The sequence below is a fragment of the Microcaecilia unicolor genome, chromosome 1 (assembly GCF_901765095.1).
Source record: "Microcaecilia unicolor chromosome 1, aMicUni1.1, whole genome shotgun sequence".
In the NCBI taxonomy this organism is placed as follows: Eukaryota; Metazoa; Chordata; class Amphibia; order Gymnophiona; family Siphonopidae; genus Microcaecilia; species Microcaecilia unicolor.
The window spans coordinates 385,497,886-385,520,462 of record NC_044031.1 but is presented as its reverse complement, the minus strand read 5'-3'; the positions used below and the strand labels follow the sequence as shown (position 1 = coordinate 385,520,462).

The window sequence follows — 22,577 nt, the reverse complement described above, 5'->3', positions numbered from 1 at the left end:
AGATGCTATTTTTCCATCCATGACATCGAGGACTCCCAGCGGCTTCAAGCGCTGTACTCGCTGCAACTGGACCATCTCGAGTACCAACCCCTACGCGTGGTGCCTTCAGTGTCTTGGGCCCGATCATCTTCTGGCTGCTTGTAAGCTGTGCAAGTTGATGAAAAAGAGGACCCAGATAGCTCGAGAGGCTCTGCATGAGCGGCTTTTCCCAGATCGGTCCGGTTCTTCGGCGGCGACGACGTCGAGGGAAGCAGCACCGAGAGTCCAGGTAATAGCTGCCAAAAGGCCACTTCGAGCTGGGAGCAGTGAGGTATCGAGCGGGTCTCCACCTGTCTCGAGGCCTACTGCTACGCAGGCCCCCCGGACCGACCTTTGTCAGACTCGGCCCCAAGGAGGCGTCAGGATTCCACGTCCTCCTCGTCGGTACTGAGGAGTGTCGATGACGGGCATCGAGCAAAGTCGAAGAAGCACCGTCATCGATCTCACGGTACCGAGAGCTCCGGGGAGCCGAGGGAGTCGGCACCCGAGAATTGTCTGCGCCGGGAGGACCGCTCACCCTCCATTCAGGAGGTGCCGATGCGTCGGTCGTCCGGCAGCCTTGTACCAGCTCTCGAGCCCCTTCAGATTCTGGCACCGACTCCTGCACCGGCCCCGCCGCCTTTTCCAATGGCAGCTCTCGATGAGCGTCTCTGGGCCATTCTTCCAGAGCTTCTGGAAGGACTGTTTCGTCAGTCTGCTTCGGTACCGCAGGTGCTTGCGCCTCCCGTGCATACTGCTGAGACGGCGTCTGGCCCATCTCCTGTGAGGAGGTCCCCGCCCTCGGTACCGCTTGCGGTACCGGAGCCAGTTACCACCCGGGTTGACTCTCCCTCGACGTCGGTGGAGGAAGCTTCGCCGGAGTCCAGGCAAGCGTCAACTTCTCGACATCCTTGAAGTCGAGACAGGCTCGGCTTTGGGCTGCTATTTGAGAGCTTTTGTCCGACAATGAAGAAGAGCACTCATGGGGAGAGGAGGAAGACACTAGGTATTTTTCGGAGGAAGATTCCCAGGGGCTTCCTTCTGATCCTACTCTGCCTATTGAAGTTAGACAGTCTCTACCTGAGAGTCTTTCTTTTTCATCTTTTGTGCGGGAAATGTCTAAGGACATTCCATTTCCCATGGAGGCTGTGGATGAGCCCAGGGCTGAGATGTTCGAAGTTCTGGATTATCCTCCGCCTGCAGAGGTTACAACAGCCCCCCGTCACAACACACTTAGAGAAGTGATGTTGTGGAATTGGTCTTGCCCACTCTCTAATTCAGTGGTCAACAAGAAGTCCGAGTCCCAGTACAGAGTCCATGGTGAGCCTGTGATGGTGAATGCCCAACTTCCTCACGATTCTATGGTGGTGGACTCTGCTCTCAGGAGAGCCAAGAGTACTAGAGACTATGCCTTGGCGCCCCCGGACAGAGAGTCTAGGACCTTGGATTCTTTTGGGAAGCGTACGTATCAGGCTGGAATGCTTGCCGCCAAGATCCAAACATACCAGCTGTACACCAGCATTCACTTACGAAACTCGGTTAAGCAACTGTCCGGTTTAGTTGAAGCTGTTCCTCCGGAGCTTGCTGAACCTTTTCACCAGGTGGTCAGGCAGCAGAAGACGTGTCGCAAATTCCTGGCCAGGGGGCCTTACGACACTTTTGATGCCGCATCCTGAGTTTCTGCTCAAGGTATAGTGATGCACAGATTCTCATGGCTGCGTGTTTCTGACCTGGATCAGAAGACCCAGCAACGAATGGCGGACGTTCCTTGTCGGGGAGATAATCTTTTTAGAGAGAAGGTGGAGGATATGGTTTATACCCTCAAGAAGCATCATGATGCTATGGATTCTCTCTCCTGCCGGACGCCTTCTGCTACTACCTCCTCAGGAGGTTTTTTGGAGGGAGGAGTGCTCCCTATTCCTATAATAGGCGTAGGTACACTCCTGCCTCTCAACAGCCTGTTCAGGCTCGTTCCCAGCAGGCTCGCTCTCGTCAGCGGCATGCTCTGAAGGCCCCTCCGGCTCCCCAGCAAAAACAAGGGATGGGTTTTTGACTGGCTCCGGAGCAGCATAGCCGAGGTAACAGTATCCGTGCCGGATGATCTGCCTGTTGGGGAGAGGTTGATATTTTTTCACCACAGGTGGCCTCTTATAACCTCCGACAGGTGGGTTCTTCAAATAGACCGTTTAGGATACGATCTCAGTCTGGAATCAAAACCTCCAAATTGCCCACCGGGAGCTCAGTCTTTCAGCTCCCAGCACAAGCAGGTACTTGCAGAGGAACTCTCCGCTGTTCTAAAGGCCAATGCGGTCGAACCCGTTCCACCAGGGGAAGAAGGGCTGGGATTCTATTCCAGGTACTTCCTTGTGCAAAAGAAAACAGGGGGTATGCGTCCCATCCTAGACATAAGGGCCCTGAACAAATTTCTAGTCTGAGAAAAGTTCAGGATGGTTTCCCTCGGCACCCTTATTCCCATGATTCAGGAAAACGATTGGCTATGCTCTCTGGTCTTAAAGGACGCCTATACTCACTTCTCGGTTCTTCGAGCTCACAGGAAGTACCTTCGATTTTATCTGGGAACTCAGCATTTTCAGTACTGTGTGCTGCCCTTTGGTCTAGCATCTGCGCCCAGGGTCTTTACAAAGTGCTTGGCAGTTGTCGCAGCATCGCTATGCAGACTGGGAGTGCATGTGTTCCCTTATCTCGACGATTGGCTAGTAAAGAACAACACGGAGGCAGAAGTTCTACGATCCATGCAGATTACTATTTAACTGCTCGAACTGCTGGGGTTTGTAATAAATTATCCCAAGTCCCACCTAGTTCCAGTTCAGAAATTGGAATTCATAGGAGCTCTGTTGAACACATGGACGTCTCGAGCTTATCTCCCCCAGGCAAGGGTGGACAATCTTCTAGCCTTAGTGTCCTCGGCTCGAACATCTCAACAGATCACAGCTCGGCAAATGTTGAGGCTTCTCGGCCACATGGCCTCCACAGTTCATGTGACTCCCATGGCACGTTTACATATGAGATCAGCTCATTGGACCCTAGCTTCCCAGTGGTATCAGGCTACAGGGGTTCTAGAGGATGTTGCAATTCCCTCCACTGGTGGACCATTTGCTCCAATCTGACCTTGGGACGTCCATTCCCAATTCCTCAGCCACAAAAGGTGCTGACGACGGATGCATCCCTCTTGGGGTGGGGAGCTCATGTAGATGGCCTTCACACTCAAGGAGCTTGGCCCTTTCAGGAAAAAGGTCTTCAGATCAACCTCCTGGAACTGCGAGTGATCTGGAACGCTCTAAAGGCTTTCAGAGATCGGTTGTCCATCCAAATTATCCTAATTCAGACAGACAATTAGGTTGCGATGTATTACACCAACAAGTAGGGGGCACCAGATCTTGCCCTCTGTGTCAGGAAGCCGTCAGGATGTGGCTTTGGGCACATCAGCATGGCATGATTCTTCCAAGCCACGTATCTGGCAGGCGTAAACAACAGTCTGGCTGACAAGTTGAGCAGGATAATGCAACCTCATGAGTGGTCGCTGAACATGGATGTTGTCTGAAAGATCTTCCGAGCGTGGTGCACCCCCTCGGTGGATCCTTTTGCCACTCAGACCAGTCACAAGGTCCCTCAATTCTGTTCCAGGCTGCAGGCCCACGACAGACTAGCGTCAGATGCCTTTCTCCTACATTGGGGGACAGGCCTTCTGTATGTGTATCCTCCCATACCTTTAGTAGGGAAGACTCTGCTGAAACTCAGGCAAGACCGCGGAACCATGATTCTGATAGCACCTCTCTGTCCCCGTCAGATATGGTTCCCTCTTCTTCTGGACTTGTCCTCCGAAGAACCGTGGAGATTAGAGTGTTTTCCAACCCTCATCACTCAGAACGAGGGGTCGCTTCTACATCCCAACCTCCAGTCTCTGGCTCTCACGGCCTTGATGTTGAGAACTTAGAGGTTGCCTTTTTAGGTCTGCCAGAGGGTGTTTCTCGTGTCTTGCTTGCTTCCAGGAAAGATTCCATGAAAAAGAGTTATTCTTTTAAATGGAGGAGGTTTGCTGTCTGGTGTGACAGTAAGGCCCTAGATCTTTTTTCTTGTCCTACATGGACCCTGCTTGAATACCTTCTACACTTATCAGAGTCTGGTCTTAAGACTAACTCAGTAAGGGTCCATTTTAGTGCAATCAGTGCTTATCATCAACGTGTAGAAAGTCATCCTATCTCTGGACAGCCTTTAGTTCGCTTCATGAGAGGTTTGCTTTTGTCAAAGCCCCCTGTCAAACCATCACCAGTGTCATGGGACCTCAACGTCATTCTCACCCAGCTGATGAAAGCTCCTTTTGAGCCACTGAATTCCTGCCATCTGAAATATTTGACCTGGAAGGTCATTTTCTTGGTGGCTGTTACTTCAGCTCGTAGAGTCAGTGAGCTCCAAGCCCTGGTAGTCCATGCGCCTTATATTAAATTTCATCATAACAGAGTAGTCCTCCGCACTCATCCTAAGTTCTTGCTGAAGGTGGTGTCGGTGTTCCATCTGAACCAGTCAATTGTCTTGCCAACATTTTTTCCCTGTCCGCACACCCGCCCTGGTGAGGACAAGTTGCACATGAGGAGACCAGGTAGGCTTGTCCTGAAAAAGGGGGAGATGGGACATAGAAAGGGCAGACGCTGAAATTGGGGGTAGGATAGGGACAAGGGACACAGAAAGGAGATACTAGACAGGACAAATAGTGGTGCAGAGGAAAGAAGGATGGTGCACTTGGAGACAGAAGAAATGTCAGATGGGGAAGAGACCCTGTAAAGGCAGAAGAAACAGAGAAAAACAGAAAAGAGACAGTGGGACCAAAGCAAATGAGAAAATAAATTGTTCAAACAGTAGAAAAAGGTATTTTATTTTGAATTTGATTTTAGGAATATGACAGTATTTAAAAATGCACAACTCCGATGTCTTCAAATTAGCAACCCTGCAGGGGTCTGAGTTCATTTTCTTAAGTAATTTTGAATGTAGTGCAGCACAGATTTTGATGGGTAGAATCAGGGATTGCAAATCTCATTTGAATTTGGGTTGTCAGTTCACACTAGGACTGGTTGAAAAATCTCCCTTCTGGAACTTGATCACTTGGCAGCTCTGTGCACAGCTGTTTCATAGTGGGGACATAAAACGAAAGATCAGTACCAACAGATGTAGAGAAGGAAAGGAAGAAGATGAGGCAAGAGAAGAAATGGAAAGGCCAACCTGGAAAAGAATTTGTATGGCTGACTCGTGGAACATGGAAAAAAAGACTGGGACCATCCAAATTCCCAGACAACAAAGGTAGAAGAAAATTATTTTTATTTAATACTTTGTAAGGACTGAGATGTACCTGCTTTGTAAAAGGTACATTTTTTTTCCTATTTTTATTTTGCAAAGTACAGGAGAAAATGCATGTCTGTTTATTTTTTACCAGATTTGCACTGTTTATAGAGTCTGGCTTCCTTGGGCAGAGAGGAGGGGGAGGTCTCTATTTCAATTTTTGTTGTTTTTATTGTTGTTTTTATTGTTGTTATTGCTATATATTCTGTATTAGATTGGTAGCATGGAATGCTGTCACAATTTGGGTTTCTGCCAGGTGCTTGTGACCTGTGTTGGCCACTGTTGGAAACAGGATACTGGGCTAGATGGACCATTGGTCTGACCCAGTATGGCTACTCTTATGTTATATAGATGAGGGTCTCTCCATGTTCTGCATGTATGACTGAGGTGAAGGATTCTGCCAGCATGTAGTGTCTGTGTAGGAATGTGTAACAGTGCAGCTTGTTCCAGTTTCCCAATAGTAGGTATATTGGTGCTGCAGAGCCCAGTGTAATATATCTGGCACTGTCTTTTCATAGGTAGGTTAGGGCTGTTATGGTTTGGTGAGTTTTGTGTTCTACAGTAGTGTTTCCCAAATTGGTTCTAGAGTACCCCCTTGCCAGTCAGGTTTTCACGCTATCCACAATAAATATGCATGGCGTTGATTTGCATATACTGCCTCCATTACATGCAAATCTTTTTCTTGCAGGTTCATTGTGGATAGCCTGAATCCCTGAATGGCAAGAGGGTACTCCAGGACCACCTAGGGAAACACTTCTGTTGGTCCCACTGTAATATTTATAGCACAGTCTTTTCATACGTAGGTTAGGGCTATTATGGTGTGGTACGTTTTCAGTATAGGTTTTGGGTGTCTTTTTGCAGGGGTTTGTGTTATTTCACAAAGTGTCTATTTGAATGTAGGCTGTGGGGCAAGGGCCACCTTTGTTGGACTTTGTCACCCAAAATAAAAATGCTCAAGACTAGTGTTCTTCACATCCTGTAGAGTCACCTCACAAGCAAAAGCCTATTTGATTTAAACAAGGTGTCTAGCAGTGGAAGGATTGGGTGTGCTATTCCTGAGGTGATGGTCACGATTTGAATATTTTTATTTGAAGTTAAGAAGACAGGTTGCCTGCTCTGGCCAGTCCAGCGACCTGCGTCCTGCCTCCTGATGTAACTTCCTGTTTCCTTGTAGGCAGGACGTAACAGAGACAGCCTGTATTAATCATTGCCCGCCACAGCCCCTGAGCAACAACACAGACGCTGTTGTCTAGCTGATACCAACCGGCGCCAATTTTATAAAAGTCTGCTCCCCCTAAGATCAAAACCTGGCTACGCCTCTGTGTAACGCTGATTTTTAAAAAAGGTTCCAGAGGAGATCCGGGGTATTATAGACCGGTGAGTCTGACGTCGGTGCCGGGCAAAATGGTATAGACTATTATTAAGAACAAAATTACAGAGCATATTCAAAAGCATGGATTAATGAGACAAAGTCAACATGGATTTAGTGAAGGGAAATCTTGCCTCACCAATCTACTACATTTCTTTGAAGGGATGAACAATCATGTGGATAAAGGTGATCTGGTTGGTATTGTGTATCTGGATTTTCAGAAGGCGTTTGACAAAGTACCTCATGAAAGACTCCAGAGGAAATTGGAGAGCCATGGGATAGGAGGTAGTGTTCTACTGTGGATTAAAAACTGGTTAAAAGATAGAAAACAGAGAGTAGGGTTAAATGGTCAGTATTCTCAATGGAGAAGGGTAGTTAGTGGGGTTCCCCAGGGCTCTGTGCTGGGACCACTGCTTTTTAACATATTTATAAATGATCTAGAGATGGGAGTAACTAGTGAGGTAATTAAGTGTCACGTCTGTGGCCGTGACCACCCTCATTCTTACCCTGTTTCTGGGAGTCAGTGGCTGTGCTGGCTTCTGCTTGTCTCTGTGTCTGTCTCTGTCTTAGTTTCTCTCTGGCTCTGTGTGCTGATTGCCTTACTGGACCTCCCCTGTGTGGGCTATGCCTCTTCCGAGATGGCTGCCAACTCCTCTATGCCAGTATCCAAGATGGCTCCCGCTGTTCCTTCCTGTGGGCTGACTTCTCTGTGTGTCAAGCCTCTGTTTGGAGGCAAGGAGATTGCTGCAGCTGTGCCTCTGGTGTTGAAGGGCTTTATTAATCACTTAGAGACTGCAGCCCTTGCCTTTGCATCGTCTAGGGCCCTGGTATGTAGAGTGCTGTGCACTGCTACATTGTCCAGCTCAGTGTGAGTTCCTAGTGTTTGACTAGTTAGCTTGGGCGCAGCTTTGCTTGTTAGCCTGGTAACAGCTTTACTAGATCTCCTGTGTTTGCTCAGTGTATGTTTCTAGTGTATGACTTCTTAGCTTGGGCACAGCTTTGCTTGTTAGCCTGTGTACAGCTTTACCAGTTCTCCTGTGTTTGCTTAGTGTATGTTTCTAGTGTATGACTTGTTTAGGGTTACCATTCGTCCGGATTTCCCCGGACATGTCCTCTTTTTGAGGGCATGTCCGGGGCGTCCGGCGGATTTTGCCTGCACCCACGTTTGTCCGGATTTCTGGACAAACGTGGGCGCGGGTGCGGGCAGGCGCGTGCGTGTGGGCGGGCGATCGGCGCCGTGGTAACCCTACTCCCGTCCCCTCCCCTTCCTTACCATGTTCCCTGGTGGTCTAGTGACGTCTTCGAGGCAGGAAAGAGCCCCCTCTTTCCTGCCTGGAGCGCTGCCTCCCCTGTCTATCATCCTCCTCGGTCTGGCTGGGGATTCAAAATGGCCGCCGAGAGTTGAACTCTCGCGAGGCCACTTCAACTCTCGGTGGCCATTTTGAATCTCCAGCCAGACCGAGGAGGATGCAGCAGGCAAGGACAGGCAGCGCTCCGGGCAGGAAAGAAGGGGCTCTTTCCTGCCCCGAAGAGAAGACCCTACTAGACCACCAGGGCTAGATAGTAAGTGAGGGGGGGAATATGTGAGGGGGGGGGGGAACCATGTGACGGGGGGCGGGGAATAGAGGGGCGGAACGAGGACCCGAAGGGGGCGTGGCGGGGGCGGGGTATGAGGCGTGGCGGGGGCGGGGTAGGGGGCGTGACATGTGTCCTCTTTTTCAGAGGACACAAAATGGTAACCCTAGACTTGTTAGCACAGCTTTGCTTGTTAGCCTGTGTACAGCTTTACTAGATCTCCTGTGTTTGCTCAGTGTATGTTTCTGGTGTATGACTTAGCTTGGGCACAGCTTTGCTTGTTAGCCTGTGTACAGCTTTACTAGATCTCCTGTGTTTGCTTAGTGTATGTTTCTAGTGTATGACTGGTTAGCTTGGGCATAGCTTTCTTGTTAGCTTGTGTACAGTTTCCTAGTCGTCTTGTGTTTAGCCTTCTGGTTTTTCCGTGTGTGTTTTCTTTTGCTTCTGGAGCTTCTGCCCTTGTTTTGTCTGTTGCCAGTACTCCTTGATACTGGAGCTCCAGCCATAGTCTTGCTCCTTGACCTGACCATCGCTTTGAACCTGCCTACTGCCAGAACCCGGACATTCCCTGCCTGTCTGCCTTGCTTTCGCCTAGGTGCCTGGGGGCACTTCTGTATCCTGATTCCTGCTGTTCCTGCTTGCAAGTTCCAGTTTTTCCTGTAAGCCCTGCCAGCTGCCCGGACCTGAGGGCTCAACCCTCGGGGAAAGGTGGCTAAGCGTAGGTGAAGCCTAGGTCCAGTGTGTTCCTGTCCAGCGGGTCCGGTCCCGTGGGTTCCAGTCCAGTGTGTTCCAGTCCAGCGGGCTTCACTCCTGTATGTTCCAGTCCAGTGGGTCCACTCCAGTGTGTTCTAGTCCAGCGGGCTCCACTCCAGTGCGCACCCGTCCGGTGCGTTCCAGTCCTGTGTATTCCTGTGTAGAACTGCAGTCCAGGGTTCCGGTCCAGTCTTGTCTCGTCTCTACCTTGAAGGTGATCTTGCCTGCCACTGCCGCTCCACGGTAGTGGCCCAAGGACTCACGAACCCAGTGCTCCCGGGGAAGAAGCCTGACAGTATGCCAAGGTCCTCGGGAACGCGACATTAAGTTTGCTGATGACACAAAGTTATTCAAAGTCGTTAAATCGCGGGAGGATTGTGAAAAATTACAAGTGGACCTTACGAGACCAGGAGACTGGGCGTCTAAATGGCAGATGACGTTTAATGTGAGCAAGTGCAAAGTGATGCATGTGGGACAGAGGAACCCAAATTACAGCTATGTCATGCAAGGTTCCACGTTAGGAGTCACGGACCAAGAAAGGGATCTAGGTGTCGTCGTTGATGATACATTGAAACCTTCTGCTCAGTGTGCTGCTGCGGCTAAGAAAGCAAATAGAATGTTAGATATTATTAGGAAAGGAATGGAAAACAAAAATGAGGATGTTATAATGCCTTTGTATCGCTCCATGGTGCAACCGCACCTCGAATATTGTGTTCAATTCTGGTCGCCGCATCTCAAAAAAGATATAGTGGAATTAGAAAAGGTGCAGAGAAGGGCGACGAAAATAATAAAGGAGATGTGGCGATTTCCCTATGAGGAAAGGCTAAAGCGGCTAGGGCTCTTCAGCTTGGAGAAAAGGCGGCTGAGGGGAGATATGATAGAGGTCTATAAAATAATGAGTACAGTTGAGTGGGTAGATGTGGAGCGTCTGTTCACGCTTTCCAAAAATACTAGGACTAGGGGGCATGCGATGAAGCTACAATGTAGTAAATTTAAAACGAATCGGAGAAAATTTTTCTTCACTCTGGAATTTGTTGCCAGAGAATGTGGTAAAGGCGGTTAGCTTAGCGGAGTTTAAAAAGGTTTGGACGGCTTCCTAAAGGAAAAGTACTACTACTACTATTTAACATTTCTAAAGCGCTACCAGGGTTGCGCAGCGCTGTACAATTAACAAAGAAGGACAGTCCCTGCACAAAGGAGCTTACAATCTAAAGGACATAAAAGTCCATAGACAGTTATTAAATGGACTTCGGGAAAACCCACTATTTCTTGGATAAGCAGTATAAAATGTTTTGTACATTTTTGTGATCTTGCCGGGTATTTGTGAGCTGGATTGGCCACTGTTGGAAACAAGATGCTGGGCTCGATGGACCTTCGGTCTTTCCCAGTATGGCAATACTTAAGTACTTATGTCTTGCTCCCTTGTCCCTTCTTTCTTGCTTCCCCCCTTTCCTAGTATTTGACCACCTACCTCCAGTATATATTTGCTCTGCTTTTCCTCCTCCTTGCTTCCAGCATCTATCCCTCTGCTCCTCTATCTCCACCTTTCACTGCACATGCCTTTGATTCATCCATATCTGTCCTCTTCATTTTCACTCTTCCAGTTTCTGCTCCTTTTTCCCACTGCCACCTGCCAGCCCCTTCTTCCAGAATCAGAACCCTTCTTCCAACTCAACCCCCAGCCCAAGCGTCTGCTACTATCAAGCCCCCTTTTCCCATCCCTAGTATCTGCCAGTCAACCCTTTCTCCCATTTTCATCCCTGTATCAGCATCTATTCCCCTTCTCCCAACTCCTGTCCCCACCACTGCATGCTTCATCTATGATCTTCCATCTCCAACATCTGTCAGAATCGGACCTTTTCTTCCAGCCCTCTTTTCCTAGCTTAAGGATCAGATCCTTTCTCCCAGAATCAGCCCCCTTCTCTAAGCTGAACACCCAGCCCCAATATCGGTCTCCTTTTCTCATCCCTAACATCTGTGAGTCAGTCCCCTTCTCCCATCTCTTTCATCAGACTCTGTCACCTTGTCATGTACCACAAGCCAAAAGAAGCACAAGGTGCCTTCAAGAGAGGGGGCATCAACTCAGTTTTATTAATCAGACCTGACATGGTTTCGGCGAAACCGCCTGCTTCAGGGATTTTTCAATGATCACAAAATCCAAGGGTTTCAAACAAATCAGTGGAAAATGCTAAATCTGAATTCACATAAATGATGCCAACAACAGCACAGGTACGAAAGCAAAATGCTAAAAAATGCTCCCGTGCAGCAGCATTTTACCTTTGTACCCATACTGTTGTCAGCATCATTTATGTGAATTCAGATTTAGCATTTTCCACTGATTTGTTTGATGCCCTTGGATTTTGTGATCATTGAAAGACCCCTGATGCAGGCAGTTACGCCGAAACAAGGACTGAGTTTATGCCCCATCTCGTGAAGGCTCCTTGTGCTTCTTTTGGTTGCTTCTTCGGATGTGCTTTGGATTCTCTCGTACATACCCTTTCATCTGCCAACATCGGCCTTCTTGTGACTCTTCTTCTTCTCCCCAGTCCAGCATCTCCCTGTTTCTCTATTCCCTCCTTCTAGTCCAGCATCTCCCCTCTCTTGTCCCTCCTCCCCATGCCCCCTCCAAAAAAAGTGGTCATCTTTCCTCTCTCCCCCCCCCCCCCCCCCGTCAACATGGTCCAACCTTTCCACTGCCCTCTCTCCTCTTCATCTAACCTCTGTCTTTCTGTCTCCCCGCTCAGGGAGATGACTTTATTGAATGAGATGGTAGGAAAAGTAGAGGGAGCAATATATAAGTTGTTAGTATTGGCCTTTGCAATGGCTTGGATGGTGCTAGCGGTATACTGGCGCTCTCCAGACTCACCTGTTCTACAAAGAGTGAAAACCATTTATGTAGAGGTATAGCATAAGTTGGATACAGAAGATCTTACTTTAGAAAGTTTTTCAGGTGTCCAATAGGATTTGTGTACAATATAATATGCTGATTGCAGCAGGGCAGCAGACAATGAGGAACGCATGGTCTTTGTCCAAAAAAAACTCTTATTCTTTGATTGTAAGTGAAACTCTCAAATCTTTTTCCCAGGCGGAAGTATTATTTGAACATATATTCGGCTTTGACATTTGCAAGAGTTTATACAGAGTTGATGCAGACTTAGGAGCCATAAGGAGGTGACATAAGCTGTCGAAGCTAGGAATTTGAGGCCGATAGTCTTGAAGAAATTTGGAGAATACGCTGAGTCAAGATGTTCCAGAAAGCTTTATGTGTATGAGGACTATTATAGCATGCATTAAAATCCTGAATAGGAATAATGTTAGATCCTGATTGCAGTTGTTCTGGAGAGCAAATATTAGCAGCACACCATATCGCACGTAGACGGGGAGACGTCTTAATTGGGAAATCAGAATTGTACCAAATAGAAATAGTTCTAGAACTTGACCACTTAAAGTTTAGTATGGTACAGATAAGGTTTACTGAATGTGAGGAGGATTTTAAGATCAAACATTTATTAGGATATTGAAATTTGTTCATAGTTGGTAACAAATTAAGTGGTATTGGAAAAATTGCTTCTTTCTCAAAGATCACCCAACTTGTGAAAAAGTTGCAGAATACCATTGTTTAACCTGTGAAATCAAAAAGGCCAGATGATATAGCTTAAAGTCGGGCACGTTTAGTCATTTTAAGCTTTTTAATAGAGATATGAGGCACCGAAGATTTCCAAAGGAATTTAGAAATTAAACTATTAATTTTTCTATAAAGAGAGTCCTTAAAGAGAATAGGTACCATGCTAAAAATATAATTGAGTTTCGGTGCCAGTACCATTTTTATAGCTTCAATCTTGCCCCACCAAGATAGAAAAAGCTTAGTCCATGAACTTAATAGGTCTGTAGTAATTTGCAAAACTTTTGTTTCAATAGCCTTATGAGTACTATCAGGTGAGTTGCTATAATTTATTCCTAAATATTTAATGCCATTAGGTTCCCAACTAAATGGGTACTGTGTAATATCAGACTTCAGTACAAATTTAGACAGTGGCATAACAGCGGATTTTGACCAGTTAACTTTATACCCTGAAATATTCGAAAAAGCAGTGATATTATTTAGAATGTAAGGGATAGAATCAATAGTTACATATAGCAAGATATCATCAGCATAGATAGACAATTTAAATGACTCATCTCTAAGCTTGACACCCAGTATCTTATGATTTGCACGAATGGATATTGCCAAGGGTTCTAAAGCCAAATTAAACAATAATGGAGACAGCGGACACCCTTGTTTGGTGAAGGGTAAATTTGGAGGAGGTAATATTGTTAGCATAGATGAAAGCTTGAGGAGAGGCGTAAAGTACTTTAACCATACTCAAATAAGGTTCATGAAATCCAAACCAAGTGAGTATTTTAAACAGGTATGACCATTCAATGCGGTCAAATGCCTTTTCAGCATCTAGTGATAATGCGATCAGCGGGGAGTTATCCTCAACGGAATGTGCTAGTATATTCCAAAATAGCCTAGCGTTATCTGAGAGTAGTCTGCTGGATACAAAGCCATTCTGATCTCTTATGGTATTCCCAAAGCAAACCTCTTTGATGTTGTCAGCTGTGATAGACCTGAAGTCTTAAGTCTTATTTCTCTACATTTTAGTGCTTCAGAGAAGGCATGTGACTCAAATTTGAATGTTTTTACCCTTGTTGCCCCTATTACTATACTACAAGTGTATCCTTTGAGCCTTCATGAGATGTTATGAAAGTGTAAAGGTTAAACACTAGGAAATAAATATACTTACACTCAATCAATAAGTACATACATAGATATTTGTAAATAAATATATTAATATATATATTTTTTGTCCTTAGTGGTTTTACTTAGTTTCTGCTAATGTGTTTTTGGGTATGTATGTTTAATTTTCTATTCTGTTATTTTTACCCTTGTATCTTTCAGGCAGTATTTGTACGTTTCTGCAGTTTTTGCACAGTCCTTTCTCATGCAGACGGATGAGGGCGAGGTACTTGAGGAAAACAGTCCCAAGGTGGGTGAAGTTCTAAAACATTTTATTTTTAAACGTAGAACGATATTGATTAATAGAATAAACCCTTTGAAAAGATGTACTATTGTAGTGTTCTTTGCAAATTTTTAAGTTAAGGCTGCATTGGATTCAAAAGGGCTGAAAAAAGTTGACAAATATCTTCCTGCCTGGGGCCACAATACCGACCAGTGTGTGTCTGTCTCAAATGCCCCCCTTACAGAGACTTATGCCACTAGTCTTTCTCTCCTTGTCCCTCCCTCTCTTCTCCATGTCAAGTATCTTTCCTTATCTCCCACCAGCTCATTTTTCTCCCTTTCCAGCTTCCTCATCATACACCCCCGAGCCCAACACTAAAGAGTCATGGGATAGGAGGCAATGTTCTGGTGTGGATTAGGAATTGGTTATTGGACAGAAAACAGAGGATAGGGTTAAATGATAATTTCTCTCAATGGAGGAGGGTGGAGTGCTGCAGGGATCAGTACTGGGTCCAGTGCTATTTAATGTATTTCTAAAGGTAAGAGCGATGCCCAATTGCTTCTGCCTCCAGCACCACCTGACCCCTAACAGTGTGTTAACTAATTTTCACATTAACTCCTAGTGGTGCTACCGTTCTGAAAAATGGTTTCACCACTAGAGGTCAGGCAGCACTGGAGACAGGAGCAATTGGACATCACTTCTGCTTTTAGAAGTGGGTGGGAGTTGGGGGGGTCAGAGGGATGTTTGGGGAAATATTTGGAGCGATGAGATGTCCAGAGGGCTTTGGAGGAGTGTCCAGGGAGAGTTGACAGGGGCAGTCCTTGGCTTATGGACCTTGCAGTCAAAAACACAGTAGTAGGGTACCAAACAAAACTTACCCAGAATCCCTTTTTGTCAATTAAACATAGCTGTTTTCCTATATTTTGTGCTAATCTAAGACAAGTAAATTAAAGCAGCTTCATAAATTTAAGTTCAATTTATTTGATATACTGCAAATTTTCTAAAAGAAATCTAAGCGGTTTACAATATTCCAAAATTAAGTGGGGAAGGGAAAACAAAATGAATACACAAGATAGATCACAATACAGAGAACAAATGGGCAATGGGGTAATGAAAGGTTACATATTAACAAAAGGAAAATGGAAAAAGGAAAAAACCAAAAGGAACAATGGAAAAGGAAAAAAGAAAGCAAAAGGAAAACCGGGACTGCCAGTTAACAGGCCTGAAAAGAAAAAAAATAAAATAGAAGCATCAGTAAGGTGGAAAGGCCAGAGAGAAATAGTAGGCCTTTAGATGGAATTTGAAACTGTTAAGGGATCCTTGGAGGCACAAATACAGGGAGAAGTTATTCCATAGTGTAGGTGCCTCCACATTATAGCAGGAGTTCCTGAAAACCTCCAGAAAAAACTGATGGAAAGAAGGAATGACAAGTAAGACCCGGTTTGCTGATCGAGGGGATTGTATGGGGACATATGGAGTCAAAAGAGAAGCTAATAATGATGGCAGGCCAGAAGACCGAATATTGTAAGATAGAAGGCTAATCTTAAATGGAATCCAAGAAGACACAGGAAGCATATGTTCCGCAATAAAAAGAGGAGAACATGGTTGTTTTTTTTCCAATTATGCAGGTGTTTCATCGCCATATTTTGAACCAGTTGCAGGCAGTGTATCTGATATATAGGCATACCAAGAAGGACAGAGTTACAAAAGTCAAGTGTTTAAGAATACGAAAGGAATGGCAGTCTAAGAGGGGATGAACAGAGCGAATACTCAAGTGAAGAAGGAAGAGGAAACCATACGTGAAATGTGAGAATGAAAAGACAAAGTGTTATCCAAAGTAACCCCAGGATCCTAGTCGAGGAAACACAGGGAAGGGAGATATCTTTGGTGGTGAAGAAAGGAGATACCTTTGATGGTGAAGCAAGGAGAATTCACAACAGGGGAACGAGAAGAGAAAATCATGGCAACCGACTTGGTTATATTTTAAATGCTGCTCTGCCAGCCAGTCAACAACAGAGTTCTAGCTTGCCAGAGATGGAGGCATAATCTGCAGCAGACAAAAACTCATAGTAAAATCTTTTTTTAGGTATATTAAAAGCAGGGCTGTGGAGTCGGAGTCGGCAGCAATTTTGGGTACATTGAGTCGGAGTTGGAGTCGGCAAAAATGTACCGACTCCGACTCCTCATACATTTGAATAAAGTACTTCTCTGCTGTGAATAAAGCTTAGTACCTAGTTGTTTCACTAGTGAAGTCCAGCTGAACTATTTTGCTGGAGAGCTTCCCTCTGCTCAGTCTCCCTTTGCATTTACTCTCCTGCTGTAGAGCACCTCCTCTCTGACCCCACAGTGAACTTAAGCTCCAAGAGAAGATCATTCAGCACATACAGATAAGGCAGCAGAGAGACTCCACCCAACTTCCTCTCTCTCTGCAAGAAGAGCTTTATATTTTAGTGGAAATGGCACACCATTCACAATGGCAAAAAGAATGTCAGGAAACATGACAAAGTCTGCTGTGTATGAACACTTTACAATATCAACAGATGGGAAACATGTATGTCAGTGTATTATAGAAGATGATGATGGTGAAAAAGCATGTGATGCAAAAATTAGCAGTTTCAGTGGTTATGAAAAAAATGCACCTACAAGAGCATCAGATTTAAAAAGACACTTGCAGCGTTTCCATCCTAAAGTGTTAGAAGCTGTGAATGAGAAAGATAGCAATGAAAACATTCCATCTACTTCAGGGTCAATAAAAGATCAGAAATCTACTGGAGGCCAGACACAACTATCAAGATTTTTTTACAGCTGACAAAGTTACTATAACAATGACACCAGAAAAATTCAAAAACCACATCATTGAAATGGCAGTAAAGAATAGTATGCCACTATCTTTTTTTTTCACAACCAGCCTTTTTAGGCATAAATGGAGAAATGGCTAAAAAGCTTGGAGTTTCTCTGGAACGAGAAAGTATAAGGAAACTTATACTTGAAGAGGCCAAATGTAGGAAGGAAGAACTAAGAAAAAGTCTGAAGGGACGTTTTGTCTTTATTAAAATGGATGCATGCACACGTCACAGAGTCAATTATTTTGCAATTAATGTTAGATTTGCTGATGAAAACAAAAAAACAATAACCCGGACATTAGGAGTAAAGGACACCCAGGTACATCATACCAGTGAGTATCTGCAGAAGTTAGTGGAAGGTGTTTTAGAAGATTTTAAAATTAAAAAGGAACACATTCTATGTATTGTAACTGATAATGCTTCAAATATGTTAAGCACAATTGAAAAAATGAAGGAAGTTGATGAAGAAAGCAGCATACAAATATCAGAAGATGACAGTTCTGCAATTCAAGAAAGCTGTGAAAGTTTGGATGATATTGCTGAAGAAGCATCTAAGCTTATTACCATTCAACATATGCGTTGTGCTGTTTATACTCTGCAACTAGCAATAAGAGATGGATTGAAGGATCGTCATGCGGCTACACTAATTAGCAAGTTGAGGCAAGTAGCTGTTGCAGCCAGGATCCCTAAAACAGATGCTATTCTGAAGAGACGTGCTGGAAAAGGAGCCATTTTGGATCAAGCAACGCGCTGGGGAAGCACTTACTTGATGATAAAGCAGTTGCTTGAACTAAAAGACTTTCTTGAAGAACTGGACAATGTAAATGTTTCATTAAAAGAAAACCAGTGGGCTCAAGTTACAGAATTAGGCTACTTTTTTACCCTTTTGCTGTTACCAAGAAGCTGCAGTATGAAGATTTAACACCAGGTAAATTCTTCTTGGAATGGAAGGGCTTGATATATAACCTTAACAAAAGTGGGGGGTTAATTGCTGATGGCATTGTATCTTCAATGAGGAAAAGAGAGGAGCTCTTGCTGGATAATCAAATTCTCTTAGCTGCTATTTATGTTGATCCAATGAGCCAAATTTTATTGAGCAGTGACCAAATTGCTACAGGAAAACAGGCACTCTATGACATAGCAGTTCACATGAAAGGGTTGCTACCTGAAACTCATAAATCACTGGATGAAGCTAAAGCTATAAATACTGGTGGTAATGGTGGTAACTCAGGTTCATCCTCTTCAAATGAAGAAGAGAAGTTTCAAGCCTATTTGGACAAAATGGAAGCTTCAAAAGCAAAGCGATGTCGGTTAAGCATGGAAAAGCAACCTGTAAATGTCCATATAAAGAAATTCATGCAAAAGTTTTTTTTAAAGGATTAAAGGAAGTGGAAAAGTTTGACCGCTCATCAAAACTGACTATAGAAGAAGCCATCATTGTTTATCCAGAGATTGTCAGTGATGCAGCTAGAACCGTAACAGCAATGCCACCCACCCAAGTCAGTGTTGAAAGACTGTTTTCAGCACTGAAAATAATCAAATCAGATTTAAGGGCTTCTATGAAGGAGGATCTGGCAGAAGCAATTCTGTTTCTAAGAACAATATATTAGTTAATTTTGGATTATGTTTAACAGCTATTCTACAGCTATATATGCCAAGTTTAAATAATATACAAGTTGTTTTAGGTTTTCCAAATGTTTTTTTGGTGTATGTAGGTTAACTTTGATTTTGTTCTAATTTCCAAAGGATGTTGTTCTAGAATTTCCAAAGGAAGTGGGTGTTCCAGATTTTTATACTTGCTAATGCTATGATGACTTTATACTTGATAAAAAAAACAATAAACATAACCTTGTTTTTTATGTGTGTTTTTTTGTTTAAACTTTAGGATTAATGAATATTTATAGTTTCTTTAATAAATAAAATAAAAAGTCACAGTGACATAGATTTTAAACCCAAACATTAACATGCAGCCTTGCATGCTGCACTCTTTCAGTCAACATACAAAAAAAATACACATTAAAAACTGAGGAGTCGGAGGTACCATAAACTGAGGAGTCTGAGTCAGAGTCGGAGTTGAAGGATTTTTGTACCGACTCCACAGCCCTGATTAAAAGCAAGAAGCTGGCAAAAAAAATGGTCTGCTAGATGAACGAGGGGTAAAAGGGGCAATCAAGGAAGATAAAGCCATAGCGGAGAAATTAAAGAATTCTTTGCTTCGGTCTTCACCAAGGAAGATTTGGGAGAGATACCGGTGCCAAAAATGGTGCTCAAAGCTGACGAGTTGAAGAAACTGAATGAAATCTCTATAAACCTGGAGGATGTAATGGCTCAATTTGACAAGTTGAAGAGTAGCAAATCTCTTGAACCAGATGGTGTTCATCCTAGAGTACTGATTAGAATTGAAAAATGAACTTGCGGAACTATTGTTAGTAATATGTAATTTATCTTTAACATCAACCATGGTACCGGAAGATTGGAGAGTGGCCAATGTAACGCCGATTTTTAAAAAAGGTTCCTGAGGAGATCCGGGAAATTATAGACCGGTTAGCCTGACATCAGTGCCGAGCAAAGTGGTAGAGACTATTATAAAGAACAAAATTACAGAGCATATTCAAAAGCAGGGATTAATAAGACAAAGCCAACATGGATTTAGTGAAGGGAAATCTTGCCTCACCAATCTATTTCATTTCTTTGAAGGAGTGAACAAACGTGGGTAAAGGTGAGCCGTTGATTTTGTGTATCTGGATTTTCAAAAGGCGTTGACAAAATACCTCATGAAAGGCTCCAGAGGAAATTGGAGAGTCATGTAATAGGAGGTAGTGTCCTATTGTGGATTAAAAACAGGTTGTCGAAGGACAGTCTTGTTGTGGAAACCAGAAGCAAAATCATCAGCTGTTAATGAAGATGGAGATGCTGGGGCTGGGGAATTTTTTAAGCTGGTATGAGGTGTATATATAAGTTGCTCGTAAATGTCTTTATGTAAAAATCAAGACCATGTTGCCTGCTCTACATGATTCAGTGCCAGAAAAACTGTAGTAAATATTGCTCGTTTTAGGGCTACCCCACTTCATGACACATATTTTAGTTCCTGCATTAGCCTGTCTGAAGGGAGAACAACTGACATTATCTCTGTGGATCCATTATGATCACAGAGATGATTTATGCATAAACCTATAGTGTTATTTCTGTGAAAGCGTTTAAATCTACCTAGTTTGATGTTGTTGAATATACTTTGTATTTGGTGAGATGTTCTCTGCATTCTCATTTATTTTAGTTTAGCATCTTTTTTTTCTTGCATTTGATATTTACCTTTTGCTCATCTTTGCTTCCCTTTTTCTTGAAACAGTATAAGTCATTGGGGACATAGTGTAATAGAGTTCCCTGATATTGTGGTTTGTGAGAAATTAATTTACTCTTTCAAGGGTAAGTTTGATAAGGGTTGTTTTAATTTGGGATTCTTGCTAGTCTCACACGAGCTGTCCTAGTTAATGTCCTAGGATTGAGCCTTGCAGTGAGTACCTGGACACATTTGTTGGGTGTTTGATTTTATGGATACTAACCCGCTTGTTTACAAAGCCGCGCGGCAATGCTGACACCGGGACTGGCGGCCGTTAGCGTGGCTTTGTAAACGGGGGAGTAAATATGTAAGTCCGCCTGGATGTTTTTATTAATGTTTAACTATCTACAGGTTCTTATTTTTTTTTTGTATTACTAAACCAAAGAGGCAAAGTAGTCTGCACAGTATATATGATATAAAAAGAAAGCAGTACAAAAAGCCCAAATGCACAAATCTTTATTCACAATAAATAAATGAGTGAGTGAATACTGGTATATGGGAAGAGACAGGACATTGGTCTGCTGTATTTGCTTTCAATATATTTATTTAATGATAATGATTTGTAAATTTGGGTTGCCATTTGCTGTTTTTGTTTTGGATTGTCTTTTTTTGTTTGTTTTTTGTTACTGATTCTCTGAGGAGAAGCAGTATATCAAGCACTTACATAAGCGGTTTATCCAATGGAACCCATATGGGAAGAAGAACTTGCCAGCTAGAAGAGCTCTGAAAGTCTTTGAGAGATTCTACCATGCATGTGTGCTAGTTCCCACCTTGAGTTTTCATGCAGGACCTCTTCAGTCTTTGTTTTTCCACTGAACCAATAAGAATTGTGATTTGCCATACATTCAGTTCATATGCATTTTGTCTCTAAATGTAATAATTTGTTATCCTTCTAGACGAGTCCAGACCAATGGATTATGTCCCTCTACCAGCAGATGGAGGCAGAAAACTGAAACAGTGATGTTATAGGTGTAATGGGTGATGATTCTGGGAACCTATCAGTATTTTTCTGCCTCCATCAAGGTGGTATAGGTTGGACTGGTGCAGCTGGAATTTTTGTGAGGGGCCTAATTCCCCTGGTCATAGTCTACACTATGCCTACTGGTTGAGGCTGGCTGGTGTGGTGTCTCGATCTTTCTCCTGGTTGAGCCTGGAGGGATTCAATGCCACTCCGTAGCCTTACATAAGAATAGCCATACTGGGTCAGACCAATGGTCCATCTAGCCCAGTATCCTGTTTCCAACAGTGGTCAAGCCAGGTCACAAGTACTTGGCAGAAACCCAAATAGTGACAACATTCCATGCTACCAATCCCAGGCCAAACAGTAGCTTCCCCATGCCTGTCTCAATAGCAGACTATGGAGTTATTGTCCAGGAACTTATCCAAACCTTTTTTTAAACTCCGATATGCTAGCCGCTGTTACTACATCCTCCGGCAAAGAGTTCCAGAGCTTAAGTATTCATTGAGTGAAAAAATATTTCCTCCTATTCGTTTTAAAAGTATTTCCATATAACTTCCTTGAGTGTCCCCTAGTCTTTGTACTTTTGGAGCGAGTAAAAAATTGATTTACTTCTACTCGTTCTACATCACTCAGGATTTTATATTTCTCCGAGGACAAGCAGGCTGCTTGTTCTCACGACTGGGTTGACGTCCACAGCAGCCCCCACCAACTGGAACAAAACTTCGCGGGCGATCCCGCACGCAGGGCACGCCACCGCGCATGCGCGGCTGTCTTCTCGCCCGTGCGCGACCGTTCCCGCTCAGTCTTTTCTTTTCCGTGCTGGAGAGAGCCGTGTTCGTCTCTCTCTCTCTGTCAGCCCTGGAAACCGGATCGCGCCTTAGCCGCAAATTTTTTCTCTTCTTTGTTTGTTTTTCTTTTATTCTGTTTTCAAAAAAAAAAAAAAATCTTTGTTCCCCCCCCTCGTAAACGTCTAGCGGGGGGCACCTCGTTGCGGCCGCGCGGTCGATTTCTTTTCGGGTGTGCTTTTTACCGCCACCATCGACGACTTTGACTTCGCCGATGCGATTTTTCCGTCGATGTCCTCGAAGGTCCCGAGTGGATTTAAGAAGTGTGGTCGGTGCGGCCGGCATATCTCACAGACCGACACTCACGCTTGGTGCCTCCAGTGCCTCGGGCCGGAGCACGATACCAAGACGTGCACCTTGTGTCTCTGCTTACGGAAACGAACACAGGTGGTGAGGCAAGTTCTACGGGACCGTCTTTTTGGAACTTGCGCCGGCCCCTCGAAGTCGACTTCGACGGCATCGGCCGGATCTTCGGTACCGGTACCAATGTCCACGAAATCGGCACTGACCCCAGGAGCACA

General features: G+C 44.4%; 1 long non-coding RNA gene across 1 annotated transcript in view; it reads left to right on the top strand.

Moving 5' to 3' along the window:
• The window catches only part of LOC115474888, a 204,102-nt gene that overhangs the window by 149,711 nt on the left and 31,814 nt on the right, over positions 1 to 22,577 (top strand). The window contains exon 3 of the long non-coding RNA XR_003942929.1: positions 14,010 to 14,097. This is a non-coding gene — a long non-coding RNA (uncharacterized LOC115474888). The remainder of the gene's footprint in view (positions 1 to 14,009; positions 14,098 to 22,577) is intronic.